The following is a 25,351-nucleotide window of genomic DNA, read 5'->3' on the forward strand; positions in this document are numbered from 1 at the left end:
GACTGTTTTCCATCAGTGGTCAGCAGTAACAGCTAGCTAAATATCTAGCTTCTACTGCTGAGAGAAAGATCACATTAGCATGGATTAGAGTAGGGTTAGCAACAACACAGAAAACATGGAATAAAATGAGACAATCAGTACCTATTATTGATCAATGTGGAGCAGAAAGCTGGAGAACAGAAGGTTGATTTTTAAACATTTGGAAGCCCAGATGTCTTCCAGTTCTGGAAGGATCCATAAACTCTCTGGTTGGAGGTTCGTCTCACATCTGGTCTTGTCTTATTGTCCTGACCTTATCTCTTGAAGGCGAACACAAATAAAGTCTGCCTCATTAGCAGAAGAGTTCATTCACTTTATTCTCTCTGCTGGGAGGCGGCTAAGAGACGAACTTTCCTGTAAAACCAACCGTGACTCCCCAGTGAATATATATTTTTATATATGGTGTATTGCACTAAATAAACCGTGAACATCCTAAATGAGATTCACTGGAGCCTCGTCAGCCCAGCGAGCTGCAGTTTACAACAACAAAGTGTGTGATTTTACTCAGAAAAACATTAAAGCAGGGTCTAATTTCTGTGTTCACGCTTTGGAGACAAACTCGTCGTCTTCAGACGTGTCGGCAGAGAAGCTGGAAACTCTAAAAGCTTCACACCTATCACAGAGGTCCATTCAGTCACCACAGCTTCAAGGTGAGAACCAAAGATTAGTGTCACAAATCCAGCATTCATACTCAGCCGGACCGTTCTGTCAAACAGTCAGGGTCGAACAGCTTTTTCCTTTAATTCGTCACCTGGCAGAACACTTTTTAGAGTCACATTAAGTCCTCTCTTCCTGCTGGAGACACAAATTATTCATCAATAATCCACTATATGATCTAAAAGCTGATAGAGGCATTTTTGACAAAGGAAGCATTGATAATTATTGGATGTAAAGCTGTAGCTGGTAGTCACATATAGAGAGGAAACCTGAGTGTTTATAACAGCTACAGAGATTCAGCCACATCCAGACATGTAAAGATCTATAATCAGATGATCCTCAACAGAACTAGACCAGTCACTGATGATCTACTCCGTCTGGGTCAGAACGGATCTCAGCTATCTCGAGAGCACATTCCAGCTCTGAGAAGAATAGTTGGAGGTATTAAACCACGAGAAAGAAACACTACTGGTTTTCACTGACTTCCAGAAAGCTTTCGGCTCAACTGACAGAAACAAAATGTTCCAAGTTCTACTGACATGGAATCCCTCCTCCTATTGCTGAAACAATAAAAGTTCTGTATGTGAACACTTCTGGTAGTCAAGGCTCCTGAGGGCAACACAGATCTCTTCTCCATAGAAACCAGAGTTCTCCAAGGAGACCCTGTAGAACCCTTAATCTTCATCATCTGCTCAGTGGAATCTATCTGGCTCTATGGAGCCGACTCCTGGTCACTAATGAAGTAAAAAAGAACTGATGAGACTGAAACCAGAATGTTAGAGACGGAACAAAACACCTCCTGGAAATCACACCTCACCAACAAGTCTCTACACGGCTCACATCCACGCTGGTCAGCCATCATTAGACAACGTGGACCAGCCCTGGATGGACACGTGGAGACACGAAGCAGCTGGTCGTTGCTATGGAAACCTGACACTGTCAGAAGGGCTGGAAGGTTCTAGAAGAAGACACTGGTCTGGAAGGAAAAGGACTTCAGACTGCAAAACTGGACGGAGGGAGCTGGAAGAAGAACTTTATTCATGTCACCAAATCTGCCAGATGCAACTGACCGACTGATTACCGACTGATTATTCACTGATTACTGACTGATACTGACTGACTGATACTGACTGATTACTGACTGACTGATACTGACTGATACTGACTGATACTGACTGATTATTGACTGATTATTGACTGACTGATTACTGACTGATTATTGACTGATTATTGACTGACTGATTACTGACTGATTGCTGACTGATTATTGACTGATTACTGACTGACTGATACTGACTGATTACTGACTGATTATTGACTGATTATTGACTGACTGATTACTGACTGATTATTGACTGATTATTGACTGACTGATTACTGACTGATTATTGACTGATTATTGACTGATTATTGACTGACTGATTACTGACTGATTATTGACTGATTATTGACTGACTGATTACTTACTGATTACTGACTGATTATTGACTGATAATTGACTGATTACTGACTGATTACTGACTGACTGATTACTGACTGATACTGACTGACTGATAACTGACTGATTATTGACTGATTATTGACTGATTATTGACTGACTGATTACTTACTGATTACTGACTGATAACTGACTGATTATTGACTGATAATTGACTGATTACTGACTGATTACTGACTGACTGATTACTGACTGATACTGACTGACTGATAACTGACTGATTATTGACTGATTATTGACTGATTATTCACTGATTATTCACTGATTACTGACTGATTACTGACTGACTGATTACTGACTGATTACTGACTGACTGATTACTGACTGATTACTGACTGATTACTGACTGATACTGACTGACTGATTACTGACTGATTACTGACTGACTGATTACTGACTGACTGATTACTGACTGATTACTGACTGACTCATTACTGACTGACTGACTGATTACTGACTGATACTGACTGACTGATTACTGACTGATTACTGACTGACTGATTACTGACTGATTACTGACTGATTACTGACTGATACTGACTGACTGATTACTGACTGATTACTGACTGACTGATTACTGACTGATTACTGACTGATACTGACTGACTGATTACTGACTGATACTGACTGATTACTGACTGACTGATTACTGACTGATTACTGACTGACTGATTACTGACTGATACTGACTGATTACTGACTGATTGCTGACTGACTGATTACCGACTGATTACTGACTGATACTGACTGATACTGACTGACTGATTACTGACTGATACTGACTGACTGATTACTGACTGATACTGACTGATTACTGACTGATACTGACTGATTACTGACTGACTGATTACTGACTGACTGATTACTGACTGATTACTGACTGATACTGACTGACTGATTACTGACTGACTGATTACTGACTGATTACTGACTGACTGATTACTGACTGATACTGACTGATACTGACTGACTGATTACTGACTGATACTGACTGACTGATTACTGACTGATTACTGACTGACTGATTACTGACTGACTGATTACTGACTGATTACTGACTGACTGATTACTGACTGATACTGACTGATACTGACTGACTGATTACTGACTGATACTGACTGACTGATACTGACTGATTACTGACTGACTGATTACTGACTGATGCTGACTGATTACTGACTGACTGATTACTGACTGACACTGACTGATTACTGACTGATTACTGACTGACTGTTTACTGACTGATTACTGACTGACTGACTGATTACTTACTGATTACTGATTGATTACTGACTGATTATTGACTGATGACTGACTGATTGCTGACAGATTACTGATTACTGATTGATTACTGATTACTGATTGATTACTGATTAATTATTGACCGATTACTGACTGACTGATTACTGATTGATTACTGAGTGATTATTGACTGATTACTGATTACTGACTGATTGATTACTGACTGATTACTGATTGATTACTGATTAATTATTGACCGATTACTGACTGATTACTGACTGACTGATTACTGACTGATTACTGACTGACTGATTACTGACTGATTACTGACTGATACTGACTGACTGTTTACTGACTGACTGATTACTGACTGATTACTGACTGATACTGACTGACTGATTACTGACTGACTGATTACTGACTGATTACTGACTGACTGATTACTGACTCCTCTGGTTGTGGAGGAGTTTTAGTTCAGCTCCTCAGTAATACCAACAGATCTCTGAAGAGCTGCATCAGGCCGCCTCACATTCACACTCTGTCAGCTTGTAGCTCAATAAAGCTCCTCACAGGTTACAAAACATGCACTCCTTCAGCGCGCACGTAAACCTGCATGTACGGGTCACACGCATGCCTGCACATGCTGACAAAACACATGGCGAGGTGGTGCTAACAGACTGGCTGTACCGAGAGGAAGGCTGTACCGAGAGGAAGGCTGTACCGAGAGGAAGGCTGTACCGAGAGGAAGGCTGTACCGACAGGAAGGCTGTACCGAGAGGAAGGCTGTACCGAGAGGAAGGCTGTACCGAGAGGAAGGCTGTACCGAGAGGAAGGCTGTACCGAGAGGAAGGCTGTACCGACAGGAAGGCTGTACCGAGAGGAAGGCTGTACCGAGAGGAAGGCTGTACCGAGAGGAAGGCTGTACCGAGAGGAAGGCTGTACCGAGAGGAAGGCTGTACCGAGAGGAAGGCTGTACCGACAGGAAGGCTGTACCGAGAGGAAGGCTGTACCGAGAGGAAGGCTGTACCGACAGGAAGGCTGTACCGACAGGAAGGCTGTACCAACAGGAAGGCTGTACCAAGAGGAAGGCTGTACCAAGAGGAAGGCTGTACCGACGGACCGGCTGTACCTACAGGAAGGCTGTACCTACATGAAGGCTGTACCAAGAGGAAGGCTGTACCAACAGGAAGGCTGTACCGACAGGAAGGCTGTACCGACAGGAAGGCTGTACCGAGAGGAAGGCTGTACCGAAAGGAAGGCTGTACCGAGAGGAAGGCTGTACCGACAGGAAGGCTGTACCGAGAGGAAGGCTGTACCGAGAGGAAGGCTGTACCGAGAGGAAGGCTGTACCGAGAGGAAGGCTGTACCGACAGGAAGGCTGTACCGAGAGGAAGGCTGTACCGAGAGGAAGGCTGTACCGAGAGGAAGGCTGTACCGAGAGGAAGGCTGTACCGAGAGGAAGGCTGTACCGACAGGAAGGCTGTACCGACAGGAAGGCTGTACCGAGAGGAAGGCTGTACCGACAGGAAGGCTGTACCGAGAGGAAGGCTGTACCGAAAGGAAGGCTGTACCGAGAGGAAGGCTGTACCGACAGGAAGGCTGTACCGAGAGGAAGGCTGTACCGAGAGGAAGGCTGTACCGACAGGAAGGCTGTACCGACAGGAAGGCTGTACCAACAGGAAGGCTGTACCAAGAGGAAGGCTGTACCGACGGACCGGCTGTACCTACAGGAAGGCTGTACCGAAAGGAAGGCTGTACCGAGAGGAAGGCTGTACCGAGAGGAAGGCTGTACCGACAGGAAGGCTGTACCGACAGGAAGGCTGTACCAACAGGAAGGCTGTACCAAGAGGAAGGCTGTACCGACGGACCGGCTGTACCTACAGGAAGGCTGTACCGAAAGGAAGGCTGTACCGAGAGGAAGGCTGTACCGAGAGGAAGACTGTACCGACAGGAAGGCTGTACCGACAGGAAGGCTGTACCGAAAGGAAGGCTGTACCAAGAGGAAGGCTGTACCAAGAGGAAGGCTGTACCGACGGACCGGCTGTACCTACAGGAAGGCTGTACCTACATGAAGGCTGTACCAACAGGAAGGCTGTACCAAGAGGAAGGCTGTTCCAACAGGAAGGCTGTACCGACAGCAAGGCTGTACCAACAGGAAGGCTGTACCGAGAGGAAGGCTGTACCGACAGGAAGGCTGTACCGAGAGGAAGGCTGTACCGACAGGAAGGCTGTACCAACAGGAAGGCTGTACCAAGAGGAAGGCTGTACCGACGGACCGGCTGTACCTACAGGAAGGCTGTACCGACAGGAAGGCTGTACCAACAGGAAGGCTGTACCGAGAGGAAGGCTGTACCAAGAGGAAGGCTGTACCGAGAGGAAGGCTGTACCAAGAGGAAGGCTGTACCGACAGACCGGCTGTACCTACAGGAAGGCTGTACCGACGGACCGGCTGTACCAACGGGAAGGCTGTACTGACAGGAAGGCTGTACTGACAGGAAGGCTGTACCGAGAGGAAGGCTGTACCGACAGGAAGGCTGTACCGACAGGAAGGCTGTACCGATGGGGGAAATCATGTGGAGCACAGCCGGGCCAGCAGGGAGCCTCCATTTACACCACCGGGTAATTAGTACACGTTGTAGCAACTCTGATGTGGATGTCACCGTGCGCACACACACACACACACACACACACACACACACACACACACACACACACACACACACACACACACACACACACACACACACACACACACACTCTGCATGTCTCTGTTTCTCTGTGAGGTCAGCAGCAGCTCCCAGATGCAGGTTTTTCTCCTGCTGAGTTTTTATCCAATAAGAACCTGATGATTACCGACCAGTTAAAATAAAAATGATTCGCTGATTCATCCTTTTATTAACCAACACAATAACTGGTTGGTGACAGTTTTCACTGGAGACGTAGGTAAACAACACGACTAAAACAAGACAAAACAACAAAAACGAGACAAAAAATGACAAAAACGAGACAAAACAACAAAAATGAGACAGTGTGATAAAAACAGCACACAGTTCAGCAGCAGCCCCCAGATGCAGGTGTTTCACAGCGCTGTGTTTTATGTCGTCAGATGGAGGGGATTACTGAGGGGTTAACATAAAAAATATTCGCTGATTCGCTCGGTGACAGTTTCCACCAGAGACGGGGAACAGACATCCCATAATAACCTGTCAGTGCTCTGCTTCACCTGATGTTTGGAGCATCACCTGTCAGGTGGGGCGGGACGTGGAGGGTTAAACGGCCAATAGGGGAGCAGGCTGTGATGATGTAAGTGTTAGAAGCTGGTCTCTCCTTTCTTTGTCTCCCCTCTCTCTCCCTCTCTCTCCCCTCTCCTCCCTCCTTCCATCCAGGATAATGACACAGTTTTCCTGAGTGAGCCCAGAAGTGGTAACCATAGCAACAGCTCCCGTCCTGCTCGGCCGGAACACCGCTGCCTGAGAGCTGCTCTGAAGCCGCTCAGGGTGTGTGTGCGTGTGTGTGTGTGTGTGTGTCTGCTTTGTGTGTCTGTGCGGTGTTGTGCGATGGCGGCTGGGGAAGAGGCAGATGTCACTATTTCCCTTCCTCTGTTCTCGTTGGTGACAGTTCTCACCGGAGACAGGATTGGAAACAAGATAACAAAAACGAGACACAAAATACAAAATGAGACACACAATGACAAAAATGAGACACAAAATGACGAAAATGAGACACAAAATAACAAAAACGAGACACAAAATAACAAAAACGAGACACGAAATGACACAAATGAGACACAAAATGAAAAAATGAGACATAAAATGGCAAAAACGAGACACAAAACAACAAGAAACAAGGCACGAGATGAGGATATTTCCCTTCCTGTGTTCCTCCTCTGACCGTCTGCTGCAGTCATCGCATTAATATCTGCAGCTAAAGGTGCTTTTTGTAACGCAGCGATTGGAGGACTAATTAGTGGCTCGGCTGTGACCGACGCTGCAGAGACAAACAACCAGTCCTTCAGTTCTTCAGTTCTTCAGTTGTTGAGTTGTTCAGGGCAGTGGGTGACGCCGGGTTCAGTCGCTGTTCCTCCTCATGCCGTTCGATTTCGTTTCAGATCTCCCAGAGAGCAGCAGCAGCCCTCCATTGTCTGACTGTGTGGGCTGAAACTCAGCGTTTAATTAACTCCCAACCAGGAAGAACACCATCACTCTGCGCATTAGCATGAAGGGAAGCAGGCCAATCAGAAGACAGAGGACAGGAGAAGACAGAGAGATTGAAAGCAGAGTGAGGATGCAGCAGAGGAAGACGGGAAGACAGAGCTCTTCCTCTTCAGGGTTTGGATTTAATTACCATCAGAAACGATGACAGCGAAGAATCACAATCCACACAATATATCACAGAAACCAGCAGAGGAGCAGCACTCTGAAGGGACATAAGCGGAGACAAAAGAGACACGAAACGACACGAGACAGAAAATGACAAAAAGGAGACATGAGACGACAAAAACGAGACACAAGACGACAAAAACGAGACACAAGATGACAAAAACGAGACACAAGACGACAAAAACGAGACACAAGACGACAAAAATGAGACACAATACGACAAAAACGAGACACAAGACGACAAAAACGAGACACAATACGACAAAAACGAGACACAATACGACAAAAACGAGACACAAGATGACAAAAATGAGACACAATACGACAAAAATGAGACACAAGACGACAAAAACGAGACACAAGACGACAAAAACGAGACACAATATGACAAAAACGAGACACAATACGACAAAAACGAGACACAAGATGACAAAAACGAGACACAAGATGACAAAAACGAGACACAAGATGACAAAAATGAGACACAAGACGACAAAAACGAGACACAAGACGACAAAAATGAGACACAAGACGACAAAAACGAGACACAAGACGACAAAAACGAGACACAATATGACAAAAACGAGACACAATACGACAAAAACGAGACACAAGATGACAAAAACGAGACACAAGATGACAAAAACGAGACACAAAATACAAAATGAGACACACAATGACAAAAATGAGACACAAAATGACGAAAATGAGACACAAAATAACAAAAACGAGACACAAAATAACAAAAACGAGACACGAAATGACACAAATGAGACACAAAATGAAAAAAATGAGACATAAAATGGCAAAAACGAGACACAAAACAACAAGAAACAAGGCACGAGATGAGGATATTTCCCTTCCTGTGTTCCTCCTCTGACCGTCTGCTGCAGTCATCGCATTAATATCTGCAGCTAAAGGTGCTTTTTGTAACGCAGCGATTGGAGGACTAATTAGTGGCTCGGCTGTGACCGACGCTGCAGAGACAAACAACCAGTCCTTCAGTTCTTCAGTTCTTCAGTTGTTGAGTTGTTCAGGGCAGTGGGTGACGCCGGGTTCAGTCGCTGTTCCTCCTCATGCCGTTCGATTTCGTTTCAGATCTCCCAGAGAGCAGCAGCAGCCCTCCATTGTCTGACTGTGTGGGCTGAAACTCAGCGTTTAATTAACTCCCAACCAGGAAGAACACCATCACTCTGCGCATTAGCATGAAGGGAAGCAGGCCAATCAGAAGACAGAGGACAGGAGAAGACAGAGAGATTGAAAGCAGAGTGAGGATGCAGCAGAGGAAGACGGGAAGACAGAGCTCTTCCTCTTCAGGGTTTGGATTTAATTACAATCAGAAACGATGACAGCGAAGAATCACAATCCACACAATATATCACAGAAACCAGCAGAGGAGCAGCACTCTGAAGGGACATAAGCGGAGACAAAAGAGACACGAAACGACACGAGACAGAAAATGACAAAAAGGAGACACGAGACGACAAAAACGAGACACAAGACGACAAAAACGAGACACAAGATGACAAAAATGAGACACAAGATGACAAAAATGAGACACAAGACGACAAAAACGAGACACAAGACGACGAAAACGAGACACAAGACGACAAAAACGAGACACAATATGACAAAAACGAGACACAATACGACAAAAACGAGACACAAGATGACAAAAACGAGACACAAGACGACAAAAACGAGACACAAGACGACAAAAATGAGACACAATACGACAAAACGAGACACAAGACGACAAAAACGAGACACAAGACGACAAAAACGAGACACAATACGACAAAAACGAGACACAATACGACAAAAACGAGACACAAGATGACAAAAATGAGACACAATACGACAAAAATGAGACACAAGACGACAAAAACGAGACACAAGACGACAAAAACGAGACACAAGATGACAAAAACGAGACACAATACGACAAAAACGAGACACAAGATGACAAAAACGAGACACAAGATGACAAAAACGAGACACAAGATGACAAAAATGAGACACAATACGACAAAAATGAGACACAAGACGACAAAAATGAGACACAAGACGACAAAAACGAGACACAAGACGACAAAAACGAGACACAATATGACAAAAACGAGACACAATACGACAAAAACGAGACACAAGATGACAAAAACGAGACACAAGATGACAAAAACGAGACACAAGATGACAAAAATGAGACACAATACGACAAAAATGAGACACAAGACGACAAAAATGAGACACAAGACGACAAAAATGAGACACAAATGGACAAAAATGAGACACAATACGACAAAAACGAGACACAAAATGACAAAAATGAGACACAAGATGACGAAAACGAGACACAAAATGACAAAAACGAGACACAATACAACAAAAACGAGACACAAAATGACAAAAATGAGACAGAAGACGACAAAAACGAGACACAAGATGACAAAAACGGGACACAAGATGACAAAAACGAGACACAAGATGACAGAAACGGGACACAAAAAGCACCCACACTGATGAAAACGAATAATAAAAAATGACTTAATTCAATAGAGATTATTTTTATATTCTTGTTGCTCCTCGTGTTTTCAGGACTAGAACAGGACTAGATCAAGACTACATCAGGACTAGATCAGGACTAGAACAGGACAAGAATAGGACTATACCAGGATTAGATCAGCACTAGATCAGGACTAAATCAGGACTAAATCAGGACTAGAACAGGACTAGAAAAGGACTAGAACAGGACTAAATCAGGACTAGAACAGGACTAGAAAAGGACTAGAACAGGACTAAATCAGGACTAGAACAGGACTAGAAAAGGACTAGAACAGGACTAGATCAGGACTAGATCAGGACAAGAACAGGACTAGAACAGGACTAGACCAGGACTAGACCAGTGTCAGTAAATGGAGCTGGATACAGTTATATTCAGTGGTTATAATCAGTGGTTATAATCAGAGGTTATAATCAGAGGTTATAATCAGTGGTTATAATCAGAGGTTATAATCAGTGGTTATATCCAGTGGTTATAATCAGTGGTTATAATTAATGGTTATAATCAGTAGATGGATCTGGTTAAACTGATGGTTTTTAGAGGATCACATGTGGAGTTTCTGAGCTGCTCTGAGTGTTGCTGCTGATTCTTCAGTGTGATTCATTTTCTGTCATCAGTGACATCTTTTCTGCTTATGACAAAATATGATAAAATATGATATAACATGATATAATATGATAGAATATGATATAGTATGATATAATATGATCGAATGGGAGGTTTAGTTTCTCATTTGAGACTGAAGCGTATCGTTTTCACCTCCACCGATCTCCTAGCTGTGTCTCGTTTTTGAGTTGATGTTCTTTGACCATTTTTTGTCTTTTTGTTTCTTGCTTTTGTCATTTATGGCCTCATTTGAGTATTTTTTGTCTCATTTTTGTCGTTTGTCATTTTTTTGTTCCTTTGTAACCTTTTGTCTCATTTATGGTCTCTTTTATGCATCTCATTTTTGTAATATTTTGTCTTGTTTTTGTTGTTTTTGTCTGTTTTTTGTCTAATTTTTGTTGTTTGTCACATTTTGTGTCGTTTTGCATCTCATTTTAGTAATATTTTGTCTCACTTGTGTTTTCTTTCTTATGTTTGTCATTTTCTGTTTGCTTTATTCATTGTTTTGTGTATTATTAGTGTCATCTTGTGTTTCTTGCTTTTGTTATTTTTGGTCTCATTTGTGGAATCTTTTGTCTCATTTTTGTCATCATTTTTTGTGCCTTTGTAATGTTTTTAACTTTTTGTTTAGTTTTGTGCTTTTTGTCTTATTTTTTGTGTGTCATTGTTGTCATATTCTGACTTGCTTTTGTTGTTTTTGTGTTTTTGTCATTTTGATTTGAATTTGAATTATTTTTCATCATGAATTTCAGGTTGTTCATGACGTTTAGTAAAAAGAAAACTCCTTAAATGCAAACATTAAGAACCATTAGGAGTTGCCGTTATTTAGAGGTTGTTATGCTGTGGTTCTACTGGTTCTACTGGTTCTACTGGAAATCAGTCTGGGCTGGATGTGGAGCCTGGACTAAGAAGATTCTGACTCTCCTGTTTAAAGGATGATTCATCCCTGAGTTGTTGGATTCCTCTGAGGCCGTCACCAGTATCCAGCAGCATCCAACAGCATCCAACAGGATCCAGCAGCATCCAACAGCATCCAACAGGATCCAACAGCATCCAACAGCATCCAACAGGATCCAACAGCATCCAACAGCATCCAACAGCATCCAGCAGCATCCGACAGCATCCAACAGGATCCAACAGCATCCAGCAGCATCCAACAGGATCCAACAGCATCCGACAGCATCCAGCAGCATCCAACAGCATCCAGCAGCATCCAACAGCATCCAACAGCATCCAACAGCATCCAGCAGCATCCAACAGCATCCGACAGGATCCAACAGCATCCAGCAGCATCCAACAGCATCCAACAGGATCCAACAGCATCCAACAGCATCCAACTGCATCCAACAGGATCCAACTGCATCCAGCAGCATCCAGCAGCATCCAACAGCATCCAACAGGATCCAACAGCATCCAACAGCATCCAGCAGCATCCAACAGGATCCAACAGGATCCAACAGGATCCAACAGCATCCATCCAGCAGCATCCATCCAGCATCCATCCAGCATCCAACAGGATCCAACAGCATCCAACAGCATCCAACTGCATCCAACAGGATCCAACAGGATCCAACAGGATCCAACAGCATCCAACAGCATCCATCCAGCATCCAACAGCATCCAACAGCATCACCCAGCAGCATCTATCCAGCATCCAACAGCATCCATCCAGCATCTAACAGCATCCATCCGGCATTCAACAGCATCCAGCAGCATCCATCCAGCATCCATCCAGCATGCAGCAGCATCCAGCAGCATCCAGCAGCATCCATCCAGCATCCAGCAGCATCCATCCAGCATCCAGCAGCATCCAGCAGCATCCATCCAGCATCCAGCAGCATCCATCCAGCATCCAGCAGCATCCATCCCCCAGGACCGGGTTCCTGTGCAGGCTAGGGGAGGGTTTGGTGTCCTTGACCATCAGTGTCCTCAGGTCGTCCCCACAGGAGACCCTCCAGAGAAGAGCTGATCCTGTCCACCCTGCTGTAAATCAGACTAAATCCTCCTCCATGCAGGTCATCTTTAACTCCCTGCAGCTGACTGTAAAAGCTGATTTTTTCATCCAGCTGCTGTGTGGTGAATGGAATATCCTGTGCTCTGAAAGAGCTCTAAAGAGGACGATGAAGACGTTCTCCATGCTTTACCTCCCTTCAGTCCTCTGACGGTCAAACACTCGTCCTCTTCCAGCCTCATACGACTCTAAACCTGTTTCTGTTTTCACCTCACATGCTGCTGTTTCTATCCTCAGACATTAAATACTTCATGATAGAAAGACTGTCAGTCTGAATGCACTGGAGGTCATTAACCTCCTCATTAGTCTCTGTCATGGTGTCCTTTACCACCTAAACTGCTTCAACATGAACGCATGTTTTCCATAAAAACGAGAAAACTACATGAGTCATTTAGCACAATAACAATGTCTACACTGGATTTATCATTCATTTAATGCTATCTTCATTGAAAAAAATGATTTTCTTTCAACAATAAGGACATTGTTGAAGACTGTTGAACAGTAGTGTATGTAGGATTATATATTTTTTAATGTAGTTTTTGAGTTTTTCCAGCTATTTTTCTGCAGTTTTTGAAGTAATTTTGAGTGGAGGCTCAGATGAATTTAACAGAGCTTGACCAGCGTCTATATATCTACATTTTTATCCTAGTTTTTGTGTTTTTCCAGCTGTTTTTCTGCAGTTTTTGAAGTAATTTTGAGTGGAGACTCAGAAGAATTTAACAGAGCTTGACCAGCGTCTATATATCTACATTTTTATCCTAGTTTTTGTGTTTTTCCAGCTGTTTTTCTGCAGTTTTACCCTAGAATCTACAACACGGTGCAGCTACCACTGAAAGCAGCTTTTTCCAGCCAGTCTTTGGTAAATGGAATCCATGATGATGAGAAGTCTTCAGAGAACGTCTCTGCTTCACGGTCCTCTACACTCCGACAGACAACTTCACAAGATGGAAACACTTTATGTCTTTGCCTCGCTTCAGTCTCTGACGGTGGAATACATCCATCCTTCATTCATCTCCACCTGCGTTTCTGTCGTTTTGTGTCTTATTTTACTCGTTTTCTGTCTCGTTTTTGTCGCTTTGTGTCTTGTTTCTATCATCTTGTGTCATTTTTGTCGTTTTGTCTCGTTTTTTGTTGTTTTGTCTCATTTTTGTTGTTTTGCGTCTTGTTTTTGTCATGTTGTGTATTGTTGTTATCATCTTGTGTCTCATTTTTACCGTTGTGTCTTGTTTTTGTCATTTTGTCTCATATTTTGTCATTTTGTGTCTCATTTTTGTCATCTTGTGTCTCATTTTAGTCGTTTTGTGTCTCGTTTTTGTCGTTTTGTCTCATTTTTGTCGATTTGTGTCTCATTTTTGTTGCTTTGTGTCTCATTTTTGTCGTTTTGTGTCTCATTTTAGTCGTTTTGTGTCTCATTTTGGTTGTTTTGTGTCTCATTTTAGTCGTTTTGTGTCTCATTTTGGTTGTTTTGTGTCTCATTTTTGTCGTTTTGTGTCTCATTTTAGTCGTTTTGTGTCTCATTTTAGTCATTTTGTGTCTCATTTTGGTTGTTTTGTGTCTCATTTTTGTCGTTTTGTGTCTCATTTTAGTCGTTTTGTGTCTCATTTTGGTTGTTTTGTGTCTCATTTTAGTCGTTTTGTGTCTCATTTTGGTTGTTTTGTGTCTCATTTTAGTCGTTTTGTGTCTCATTTTGGTTGTTTTGTGTCTCATTTTAGTCGTTTTGTGTCTCATTTTGGTTGTTTTGTGTCTCATTTTTGTCGTTTTGTGTCTCGTTTTTGTCGTTTTATGTCTCATTTTTTTCATTTTGTGTCTCATTTTAGTCGTTTTGTATCTCATTTTGGTTGTTTTGTGTCTCATTTTTGTCGTTTTGTCTCATTTTTGTCGATTTGTGTCTCATTTTTGTTGTTTTGTGTCTCATTTTTGTCGTTTTGTGTCTCATTTTAGTCATTTTGTGTCTCATTTTGGTTGTTTTGTGTCTCATTTTTGTCGTTTTGTCTCATTTTTGTCGATTTGTGTCTCATTTTTGTTGTTTTGTGTCTCATTTTTGTCGTTTTGTGTCTCATTTTAGTCATTTTGTGTCTCATTTTGGTTGTTTTGTGTCTCATTTTAGTCATTTTGTGTCTCATTTTGGTTGTTTTGTGTCTCATTTTTGTCGTTTTGTGTCTCATTTTTGTCGTTTTGTGTCTCATTTTAGTCGTTTTGTGTCTCATTTTGGTTGTTTTGTGTCTCATTTTTGTCGTTTTGTGTCTTGTTTTTGTTGTTTTATGTCTCATTTTTGTCATTTTTTGTCTCGTTTTTGTCGTTTTCTGTCTCGTTTTTGTTGTTTTGTGTGTCTCTAGCTGCTGTATTGAATCTCTATTGAATCTCCGACCCAGTTCATCCACATCTGTCTCCTTTTCTTCTTCCTGGTAAAACGTTCATCACTGATCTCATCTCATCTCATCTCCTCATCCTCCTGCTGTGATCTCCACCCAGAGGCCTCGTTCACCTGCAGCTCATCAGCTCCACCAATCACCTGCATTAGAGCTGGTAATGAAAAGGCTCCGTTAATCAGACGGCCTTCAGAGATCATTTACCTCCCCCTCCTCCAGCATCTCCTCACCCTCTGCCTTATCTGGACCAGGCTCTAATAGCTGGTATCTCCTGGCTGGGTTCTGGCCTTCAGCTGGACCTCATCAACACCTCTGAGAGCCTCAGCTCAGCGTGGGCCGGAGGATGGAGAGGTTTCCACTCAGATCCCATTCTTCTTCTCATCGATCCTCCTGTCCTCCTCTACTGTGGTGGGATCATTGAGAGGATCTGAAACCTGTGAGTGACCTCAGAGTGTTTTCCTCGTTCCTGAAGGACTCGCTTATCAGGAAATCAAATGATGTGTTTTATATAAAATAGCAGATTGTTCATTGTTCTTTTGTCATTTTGTGTCTCATTTTGTCTGATTTTTGACGTTTTGTGTCTCATTTTCGACTCGGTTGTGTTTTTTGACTTATTTTTGTTATTTTGTGTTTTGCTTGAATTGTTGTTTTTTGTGTCGTTTTTGTCTGTTTGTGTTGTTTTGTCTCACTTGTGTTTGCCTATTTTGGGTTGTTTTGTTTCTTGCTTTCATCATTTTTGGTCTTATTTTTAGCGTTTTTCCATGTTTTTGTTGCTTTATAACTTTTTTGTCAAATTTTTTGTCTCTTTTTTCTTTTGTGTCGTTTTTCTCATTTTTTTGTCATATTTTGACTTTTATTGTTTTTTGTAGTTTTTTGTCTGACGTTGCTGTTTGTCCAACGTTTTTATCGTTTTATGTTTCCCTTTAAATAATGATAATAATAATAATAATAATAACTTTATTTATATAGCACTTTCAAATCAAAGTGTTTTATTGAGCAAGCAACAGACAAAACACAATAAAATAAAACTGATAAGAACAATGAATGAGAAAACACAATAACAACAACAATAACAATGATCAAACTGATAAGAACGATATCTAAGAACCTCACAGTTAGGAGTCATATGCAGCAGAGAACAAGTGGGTGTTTAGCTTAGCTTTGAACACCTCTACTGAATGTCAGAGGAGCATTCCATAAAAATGGTGCACGGAAACAAAAAGCTCGTCTTCTTCTTAACTCTAGGGACAGTCAGCAGACCCGTCCCTGCTGGTTCATATGGGACAACCAGCTCCTTTAAATATGATGGCCCATTGCCATTTACAAATTTATATATTAAAAGAAGTATCTTAGAATCTAACATGAACTGGGAGCCAATGGAGTGAGACTAACACTGGTGAAATGTTTTCATATTTGCTTCTGAACCATCTGAAGGCTATGAAAGCTCCTCTTAGGCAAGAAAGACAGGAGAGCATTACTATAATCCAATCTAGAAATCACAAATGCATGGATAAGAACTTCAGCATCCTTAAAAGACAACAAAGAGTGAATCTTAGCAATCCTCCTAAGATGGAAGAAAGCAATTTTTGTTACGTCTTGTATGTGGGAGACAAATCTAAGAGAATGATCAGAGATCACTCCAAGGTTTTTAACAGTGTCCTTGCACTGAATGATGCCTTCATCTAAGGTCCAGACAGCGTTATTGTTCAGATGATTTAGCCTTTCTGAACCAATCACCATCTTGTCTGAATTTAAACATAAGAAGTTTGCTGCCAGCCAGCTCTTCACAGCAGCGAGACAGGCTTCGAGCTTCAGTATATCTGAGCAACTGTCTACAGAAATCGGTGCATACAGCTGCAGGTCATCAGCATAACTATGGAAGGCAATCCCAAAGGAATGTATGATATCACTCAGTGGTACCAAATGTTGAAAACAACAAAGGACCAAGAACAGACCCCTGTGGAACCCCATACCTGACTGCTCGCTTCCCAGAGGATACATTGTTGTGTTGGACACACTAAGATCTATCGGACAAATATGACTGTAACCACTCCAACACTCTGCCTGATATTCCATACGTTATCAAACCTGTCCAACAAAATACAGTGGTCCACTGTCTCAAAGGGAGCACTCAGGTCCAATAGTAGAAGGACCGATGTTGAGCCCGAGACATCAATAACAGATCATTCAGTACCTTCGTAAGTCCTGTTTCTGTAGAGTGATTGGACGGAAATGCAGACTGGAGTGGCTCAAAGTAATTATTGTGTGACAAGAATTTCACAAGTTGTTTCGAGACAACTTTCTCAAAGACCTTAGAAATGCCAGGTTTGACAACAGTCTATAGTTTTCAGGGAATCTGGATCAAGATCTGGTTTCTTCAATAAAGGTTTAACCACTGCAGATTTGAAACAAGCAGGGAAGACTCCAATAGAAAGTGATAAGTTAAGGATGGATAGAACATAGGGTCCCAGAGCTGACCATAGCTCCTTAGTGATCCAGGCTGGTAAAGGATCTAACAGACATGTGGTAGATCTAGAGGACGAAACAACTGTAGTCAGATCCCCTAGTGAGGTAGACTCAAACTCAGAGAACACCTGTCCAGAATAAGAGGGAGGGTTGACATGAATCAATCCGTCTTGAGTTGACTTGGGAACTCTGGCTCTACTCGTACTGTAGTTACCCTTTCATCAACATGATCAGAAAAGTCAAAGGCAGATCGTTCAGTTCCACTATTTTACTGGTGGCCTTGTGCCAATTTACCAACAGTGGCAAACATGAATCTGGGATGTGTTTATTTTCGGCTATAAATGTCAAATAACAATTTGCCTTTGCCGTAGTCATTCTAGTCTGGTATGTGGACAGATTTTTGTACCACCATTGAAAATGCAGCTCCAGTTTGGAGACAATCTTTTGTCTCACTTGTGTTTATTTGTCTTAATTTTATAATTTTCTGTTTTGCTTTATTTATTGTTTTGTGTGTTCTTTTTGTTGTTTAGCTTCATGCTATTGTCATTTTTTGCCTCGTTTGTGTCGGTTGTCCATTTTTTGCTTAACCTTTTATTTCAAATTTTTGGTCTTTTTTGTGTCATTTTTCATCTCGCTTTTGTCATATTTTGTCGTCTTTTTGTTGTTTTGTATTTTTTCTTGTCTTTTTTGTGGTTGTGATCCTCCAGTAAATCCTCTGTGGTTCAGGTCCAGATGACTAAATGTTGTGTTCCTTTGTAGTTGTAATGTGGAAATGATAAACTGAGGATGAATGTTGATGGAAATGAATTTATTTTTCTTCATAAATCTCAGGTTGTTCATGATGTTTAGTAAAAAGACAATTCCTTAAATGTGAACATTTTTGCCCTGAAACAAAGAAACCATTAAGAGTTGTGGTTATTTAGAGGTTATTATGCTGTGGTTTTACTGGTTTTACTGGTCTGGTCCTGGATGTGGAAGCTGGACTAAGATGATTCTGACTCCTGATCCAGAGGGTAAATTCACATCACCATGTTGTGGGAGTAAACACAGGAAGGCAGCACCATGTGAAATGATAGTTTGAGTGTTTTTAATCACAGCGTTTCCAGAGTTCCTGCCTGATTTTGCTGCTTCCCTGAATCTGTTTAATAAAGAGCTCAGGGACACAAACAAATGAAGTCAGCATGTAGTAGGTTCACTCTTTGTCTCTTTAATAATCTCTCTCTCATGTTCTGGCTATCTAATAATTCCCCCGTTTCACATTCCGGTGTTTATGGGGTTTTATTCCGGTGTTTATGGGTTTTTTTCCGGTGTTTATGGGGTTTTATTATGGTGTTTATGAGGTTTTATTCCGGTGTTTATGGGGTTTTATTCTGGTGTTTATGGGTTTTTTTTCCGGTGTTTATGGAGTTTTATTCCGGTGTTTATGGGTTTTTATTCCGGTGTTTATGGGGTTTTATTCCGGTGTTTATGGGTTTTTTTTCCCGGTGTTTATGGGGTTTTATTACGGTGTTTATGGGGTATTATTCCGGGGTTTATGGGGTTTTTTTTTTCCGGTGTTTATGGGGTTTTATTACGGTGTTTATGGGTTTTTATTCCGGTGTTTATGGGGTTTTATTCCGGTGTTTATGGGGTTTTTTTTCCGGTGTTTATGGGGTTTTATTACGGTGTTTATGGGGTATTATTCCGGTGTTTATGGGGTTTTATTACGGTGTTTATGGGTTTTTATTCCGGTGTTTATGGGGTTTTATTCCGGTGTTTATGGGGTTTTTTTTCCGGTGTTTATGGGGTTTTATTACGGTGTTTATGGGGTATTATTCCGGGGTTTATGGGGTTTTATTACGGTGTTTATGGGTTTTTATTACGGTGTTTAGGGTTTTTTTTTTCCGGTGTTTAGGGGGTTTTATTCCGGTGCTTATGGTGTTTTATTCCAGTGTTTATGGGGTTTTTTTCCGGTGTTTATGGGGTTTTATTACGGTGTTTAGGGTTTTTTTTTCTGGTGTTTAGGGGGTTTTATTCCGGTGCTCATGGTGTTTTATTCCAGTGTTTATGGGGTTTTATTCCGGTGTTTATGGGGTTTTATTCCGGTGTTTATGGGGTTTTATTCCAGTCCTGAGTCAGGCATTGATGAGGAACGAAGCCCAGAGCATCCGATCTCAGCATCTCTTCACCTGTAGTCGCCTCTGGCAGCAGCTCCTGCCGTTGTGTTGTGGGATTATGATAAGACGCTCTTTTATCCGTTCCATTATGAGGCTGATAACAAAGCGGCTGCACGGAGAGGGTTAAGTGCATTTCCTCCTTGATGGATCTGAGATAAGTTTATCTGCAGACTGTCTGCTTATCACAGTCCAACCTGCCCGGAGACTGCTCACTGTTAGACCGTTAGCTCGGACCGTTAGCTCGGACCGTTAGCTCGGACCGTTAGCTCGGACTGTTAGCTCGGACCGTTAGCTCAGACCGTTAGCTCAGACCGTTAGCTCAGACAGTTAGCTCAGACCGTTAGCTCAGACCGTCAGCTCAAACCGTTAGCTCAGACCGTTAGCTCAGATGTCAGCTCAGACCGTCAGCTCAAACCGTTAGCTCAGACCGTTAGCTCAAACCGTTAGCTCAGACCGTCAGCTCAGACCGTTAGCTCAAACCGTTAGCTCACACCGTTAGCTCAAACCGTTAGCTCAGACCGTCAGCTCAGACCGTTAGCTCAAACCGTCAGCTCAGACCGTCAGCTCAGACAGTTAGCTCAGACCGTCAGCTCAGACAGTTAGCTCAGACCGTTAGCTCAAACCGTTAGTTCAGACTGTCAGCTCAGACCGTCAGCTCAAACCGTCAGCTCAGACCGTCAGCTCAGACAGTTAGCTCAGACCGTCAGCTCAGACAGTTAGCTCAGACCGTCAGCTCAGACCGTTAGTTCAGACTGTCAGCTCAGACCGTCAGCTCGGACCGTCAGCTCGGACCGTCAGCTCGGACCGTCAGCTCAGACCGTCAGCTCAGACCGTTAGCTCAAACCGTTAGCTCAGACCGTCAGCTCAGACCGTTAGCTCAAACCGTCAGCTCAGACCGTCAGCTCAGACAGTTAGCTCAGACCGTCAGCTCAGACAGTTAGCTCAGACCGTCAGCTCGGACCGTCAGCTCGGACCGTCAGCTCGGACCGTCAGCTCGGACCGTCAGCTCAGACCGTCAGCTCAGACCGTTAGCTCAAACCGTTAGCTCAGACCGTCAGCTCAGACCGTCAGCTCAGACCGTCAGCTCAGACAGTTAGCTCAGACCGTCAGCTCAGACAGTTAGCTCAGACCGTCAGCTCAGACCGTCAGCTCAGACCGTTAGCTCAAACCGTTAGCTCAGACCGTCAGCTCAGACAGTTAGCTCAGACCGTCAGCTCAGACAGTTAGCTCAAACCGTCAGCTCAGACAGTTAGCTCAGACCGTTAGCTCAGACCGTCAGCTCAATCCGTTAGCTCAGACCGTCAGCTCAGACCGTCAGCTCAGACCGTTAGCTCAGACCGTCAGCTCAGACCATCAGCTCAGACCGTCAGCTCAGACCGTCAGCTCAGACAGTTAGCGCAGCCCGTCAGCTCAGACCGTTAGTTCAGACTGTCAGCTCAGACAGTTAGCTCAGACCGTCAGCTCAGACCGTCAGCTCAGACCGTTAGCTCAAACCGTTAGCTCGGACCGTCAGCTCGGACCGTCAGCTCAGACAGTTAGCTCAGACCGTCAGCTCAGACCGTCAGCTCAGACCGTCAGCTCAAACCATTAGCTCAGACCGTCAGCTCAGACAGTTAGCTCAGACCGTTAGCTCAGACCGTTAGCTCAGACCGTCAGCTCAGACAGTCAGCTCAGACCGTTAGCTCAGACCGTCAGCTCAGACCGTCAGCTCAGACCGTTAGCTCAGACCGTCAGCTCAGACCGTCAGCTCAGACCGTCAGCTCAGACCGTCAGCTCAAACCATTAGCTCAGACCGTCAGCTCAGACAGTTAGCTCAGACCGTTAGCTCAGACCGTTAGCTCAGACCGTCAGCTCAGACCGTCAGCTCAGACCGTCAGCTCAAACCGTTAGCTCAGACCGTCAGCTCAGACAGTTAGCTCAGACCGTTAGCTCAGACCGTCAGCTCAGACCGTCAGCTCAAACCATTAGCTCAGACCGTCCGCTCAGACAGTTAGCTCAGACCGTTAGCTCAGACCGTTAGCTCAGACCGTCAGCTCAGACCGTCAGCTCAGACCGTCAGCTCAAACCGTTAGCTCAGACCGTCAGCTCAGACAGTTAGCTCAGACCGTTAGCTCAGACCGTCAGCTCAATCCGTTAGCTCAGACCGTCAACTCAGACCGTCAGCTCAGACCGTTAGCTCAGACCATCAGCTCAGACCGTCAGCTCGGACCGTCAGCTCAGACAGTTAGCTCAGACCGTCAGCTCAGACCGTCAGCTCAGACAGTTAGCTCAGACCGTTAGCTCAAACCGTTAGCTCAGACCGTCAGCTCAGACAGTTAGCTCAGACCGTTAGCTCAGACCGTCAGCTCAAACCGTGAGCTCAGACCGTCAGCTCAGACCGTCAGCTCAGACCGTCAGCTCAGACCGTTAGCTCAAACCGTTAGCTCAGACCGTCAGCTCAGACAGTTAGCTCAGACCGTTAGCTCAGACCGTCAGCTCAAACCGTTAGCTCAGACCGTCAGCTCAGACCGTCAGCTCAGACAGTTAGCTCGGACCATCAGCTCAGACTGTTAGCTCAGACAGTTAGCTCAGACCATTAGCTCAGATGTCAGCTCAAACCATTAGCTCAGACCGTCAGCTCAGACCGTTAGCTCAAACCGTTAGCTCAAACCGTTAGCTCAAACCGTTAGCTCAGACCGTTAGCTCAGACAGTTAGCTCAGACTGTTAGCTCAGACCGTCAGCTCAGACCGTTAGCTCAAACCGTCAGCTCGGACCGTCAGCTCAGACAGTTAGCTCAGACAGTTAGCTCAAACCGTTAGCTCAAACCGTTAGCTCAAACCGTTAGCTCAGACCGTTAGCTCAGACAGTTAGCTCAGACTGTTAGCTCAGACCGTCAGCTCAGACCGTTAGCTCGGACCGTCAGCTCGGACCGTCAGCTCAGACAGTTAGCTCAGACCATCAGCTCAGACCGTCAGCTCAGACCGTCAGCTGAGACTGTTAGCTCAGACCGTCAGCTCAGACCGTCAGCTGAGACTGTTAGCTCAGACCGTCAGCTCAGACCGTTAGCTCAGACAGTTAGCTCGGACCATCAGCTCAGACAGTTAGCTGAGACTGTTAGCTCAGACCGTCAGCTCAGACTGTTAGCTCAGACAGTTAGCTCAGACCGTCAGCTCAGACAGTTAGCTCAGACCATCAGCTCAGACCGTCAGCTCAGACCGTCAGCTGAGACTGTTAGCTCAGACCGTCAGCTCAGACCGTTAGCTCAGACAGTTAGCTCGGACCATCAGCTCAGACAGTTAGCTCAGACCATCAGCTCAGACAGTTAGCTCAGACCATCAGCTCAGACCGTCAGCTCAGACCGTCAGCTGAGACTGTTAGCTCAGACCGTCAGCTCAGACTGTTAGCTCAGACAGTTAGCTCAGACCATTAGCTCGGACCGTCAGCTCAGGACGATCCATAGTTGTGTTCATATTTACCCACCCTCAGCTGTTCATTGATTTCTCTCAGACCAATTTGGCAGTGTACAGAAATTGTTGGACCAAAAAGGGCCCAATCAATGGGAGAGTGATTAGTGTGTGCAGTGGATCATTTCAAGCTGAGGCCGTTTACCTTCATTATTAATTATCCTAAACCCTCCAGAGGGTCCAATCCGGCCTTCAAAGTGTAGAAATTACAGAGAAGACATTAACTGCAGATTGTAAATTAGTAAAACTATAAATTTTAAATCATTTCTAGAACATGACAAGTTGATTGGATCAGAAAGTAAAATACCTGATTGTTCATTGTTCTTTTGTCGTTTTGTATCTCATTTTTGTCATATTTACCTCCGCCAGGAGGTTATGTAATCACCGGAGTTTGTTTGTCTGTCCGTCTGTGTGTGTGTGTGTGTGTGTGTGTGTGTGTGTGTGTGTGTGTGTGTGTGTGTGTGTGTGTGTGTGTGTGTGTGTGTGTGTGTCTGTCTGTCTGTCTGTTTGTGTCTGTCCAATTGAGAGACGGCCCAGCAGCCGTCTCTCAATTGTCCTTCGACCTTCAAAAAATTCCTGGATCCAGACGGTGATCCGGATCACCTCCAAAATCTAATCGATTCTTACTCTTGCTCTTCCGGACATCCTGTAAAAATTTGGTGAAAATCCGTCCATGACTTTTTAAGTTATGCTGTTAACAGACAAACAGACACACACACACACACACACACACACACACAGACGGACAGACAAACGACATGGCGGAGGTATGCGCTCTCCGAGTGCTTTTCTAGTTTGTATTGTTTTTGTTGCTTCTTTGTCTTTTTATGTCATTTGTCTCATGTTTCTGTTGTTTTGTGTCCCATTTTTGTAATATTTTGTCTTCCTTTTGTAGTTTTTTGTCTCACTTTTGTCATTTGTGTCATGTTTTTGTTGTTTTGTTTCTTTTTTGTAGTTTTGTGTTTCCTTTTTGTTACAGTTGTGTTGTTTGTCTTATTTTTGTTATTTTGTGTTTCGGTTTAGTCATTGTAACAGCTAACCTACAGGACATTTCCTGACATGCATGACCTTCTTCTTTTCTGTCTCATCAGTTATTACATGTTTAATCAGTTGAATTATTAACTGAGATTATTTGATCAAGCTTCACTCATTAACATCCTGAATTCAAACTAAAACCTTCCTAAAACTAAACATTCTGGTCTGCATGTTTTTCTGCGTACAGATGGGTGAGTGATCAGTGTGTTCAGTGGATTATTTCACGCCGTATGTTTGCATTAATTATTGCTAACTCAGAGTCGGCTCTAAATAGAAACGCCTCCAGGCTGTGTGAGCGCCACACATGAGGTATTCCTTTATTGCAGCAGGACAGAACCCGAGGCGTTGGACTCTCCGGTCTCCACCTCACTGCCTGAAGGAGCTTCACATTAAAGCTGGAGCATCCTGAAGTGAGAGCATTGATTCTGAGGAGGATTTTGTGCAGCGGTTCGAGGCCGTCCCGCCTCCACGAACACAACAGCCGACTCAGCCCAGCTTCTGCGAGAGACGATAACAATTTCTCATTCACTCACCGAGGGATCTGCTTAACAGTTGGAGGTCTCAGAAGCGCTTCTAAACATTCACAACCTCCCGGCTTCTCCGGCTGCAAACAAACAGAGTCCTGATGCAGCGACGCCTCCCTCCTGACACCAGCAGCTCTGAATCCTTTCACTCTGAAACTAGAAAACTAATTGTGGGGCTGTTAATTAATTCTTAATAGCCTCCGTCTGTCCTGCTGAAGATGGGCTGCACTAAAAAGGCTAAAAACCAAGTCGCTAATGTCAGCGGCAGTTAATCTGGGGACTGTATTTAAGGAGGACATTTGGACAGAACTGGATGTGGTGCTGTTCTCCTGACATTTCTGTATGTTCGCTGCAGATGGGAA

At 43.8% G+C, this 25,351-nt stretch overlaps 1 protein-coding gene across 4 annotated transcripts in view; it reads right to left on the reverse strand.

The window, feature by feature from the left end:
• LOC110965491 (neuronal growth regulator 1-like) overlaps positions 1–25,351 on the reverse strand; it is a 667,889-nt gene that overhangs the window by 53,642 nt on the left and 588,896 nt on the right. The gene's annotated exons all lie outside the window — the stretch shown is intronic.

This window comes from Acanthochromis polyacanthus, chromosome 4 (assembly GCF_021347895.1).
Source record: "Acanthochromis polyacanthus isolate Apoly-LR-REF ecotype Palm Island chromosome 4, KAUST_Apoly_ChrSc, whole genome shotgun sequence".
Taxonomy (NCBI): Eukaryota; Metazoa; Chordata; class Actinopteri; family Pomacentridae; genus Acanthochromis; species Acanthochromis polyacanthus.